The 2046-nt window shown below is 50.2% G+C and overlaps 1 pseudogene; it reads left to right on the top strand.

Moving 5' to 3' along the window:
• Nucleotides 1-1548: 1548 nt before the first annotated feature.
• Nucleotides 1549-1642, top strand: LOC113919075 (annotated as a pseudogene).
• The last annotated feature ends 404 nt before the right edge of the window (nt 1643-2046 follow it).

Here is a 2046-nt window from a genome sequence, read left to right as displayed (position 1 = left end):
CCTGCTGATACAGCCAGCCCCCTGAGACAAACTGCCTTTTGAGCATCCTAACTTCCTGCCCATTTTCCCCACCTCCAGGATTCCATCAGTTCCAATAACTTCCCTTCTTGTTTAATTTAGGCAGCCTTGGTTTCTGTACTTGCGAACAGGCCAGTCCTGAATCAGTGGATATTATCTCCATTGTACAGATAAGGAAAATAAGGCCCAGGTTCAGTGATGCTCCTGGGGTCACGCAGGTTACTATACGGCAGAGAATGAGGATTAGAACTTAGTCTCAATCCATGCAAAGGGAGAGGCAACATCAAACCTGACTTTGGTAACACCAGCATCACTCTTGCCTTGGGACTTTGTCTCCATCCTTGCAGCCAGGGGACAACATGGGCATGCATCATGAGCAGAAACACACAGACCCTTCCACAGCCCTCGGCTTCTCTTGACAGCATCAACCAGGTAGCTTGATATTGATCCACCTCAGACACCTGCCCTCTCCCACCTGCTGAATCCTATGTTTGCCCCGTTCACTTAACCATTTCTTCAGATCAGAAGTGAAAACCCACCGCAGAACACAGTAAAGTCTTCCATGCCTCTCGGCAGCTTAGTTGAGCATTGCTTTTAAACCCTTATTCTCATCTTTGTTTCATGCTTACAGAAACGGATTCCTTTTATTCCTTTACCCCTGCCCCCCCCCCAAATAATCCCTTTGAAATTTAAGCTTTTAAAGAGCAATTCCTTGGATTATTTGAAAGGCAGCCCTCCTCGGCCTGTAGGGAGGGGGTTCGGAGGCTGATCCAGGGCTGTCTGGGGACACACGGACACACCTCGATGCCGCATCGCATCAGGAGGGGAAAGCTCGGGCAGCCCAAATGAAAGGGGCTCTGGCTCTCTGCTCAGATCTGGCCTCCCTCCCTCCATCTTCCCCTCCATTTCTATACTAGTCAGCACCAAGAGCAATCTTGGAAAAAGGGAGAAAGGGACTGGGTGGGTAGAAGAAAATGACACTGAAATGTCACCTGCAGTGGGGGAGGGGAAGGATGATGTCAGCACACCTGGGGCGGGGCCCCTCGTTTTCCAGGGTTCATGAAGACATCCGAGAGGAGGATTCCAGGGTGTGGTGGACACCCCAATTCACCACCAGCTCCCTCTGCTGTCGCCCGGCTGCTAGGAGGACTGTCAGTGGGCAGCCTTGCCTGTCAGCCCCTTCAGGGATCACCTCAGCCACAGACAGCCACCTAGACGAGGGTAGCACTCCTCCAGAGGTGCCCCACATCCAGGGACTGAGGGCGGCAGGAGTCTAAGGACCTGGCCATGTCACCTGAACTCGAGATAATGCTGGAAGGTGTGGCCTCACAAAGCCAGCTGTTGGGTTGCATCTCAGCACCACTGCTCCATGCCCTTTGCTCTCTTCCACAGGTGGTGGTCCCAAGGGTGAGGCCTGATAAACATCCCACTCACAAACTCTGAGTCCATTTCCCAAGGAGCCCAGCCCAGGAAACAGAGACTGTTGACTCACAAGCTAATGCTCCTAACATCAAAAAATACTGCGCGCTGGTGGTCGTTTTGGCAACACATGTGCTAAAACTGGAACGATGCAGAGAAGATTTGCCCGGTCCCTGCTCAAATTCGTGAAGTGTCCCATATTTTTTAAAGCACGACTACGCACTATAGTTTTATGTTCACAGGACAATTATAAAATTGTTAAAATGTTGATTCACTGCTTATGGCATCAGTAAATTCCTTCAGTCCTCAGTGCGCATCTTTATGTACATCGTGTGGGGATAAAAAGTCCTAAGAGGTAGTTACTATTATCCCACTTCACAGGTAAGGTAAGCAAGAATCAGTGAGGACAAGCAGTTTGCCCAACATGGCACAAAGTATGGCAGAGCCAGAATTTGAACCCAGACAGGCTGGTTTCCAGAATCTGTGCTCTCAGGCACCACACTCACCTTCCTCTCAGTACTTTGTCTCCTGACTATTTCTTCCTATAGGGCTGGGGCGTGAGGGACTGTGTCCCAATCTCAAAAACTATCAGGGTCAGGAAAGTAAAAA

Source organism: Zalophus californianus, chromosome 1, assembly GCF_009762305.2.
Source record: "Zalophus californianus isolate mZalCal1 chromosome 1, mZalCal1.pri.v2, whole genome shotgun sequence".
Lineage (NCBI taxonomy): Eukaryota > Metazoa > Chordata > Mammalia > Carnivora > Otariidae > Zalophus > Zalophus californianus.
The sequence above is the reverse complement of the archived record's forward strand: the minus strand, read 5'-3'. Positions and strand labels throughout refer to the sequence as shown.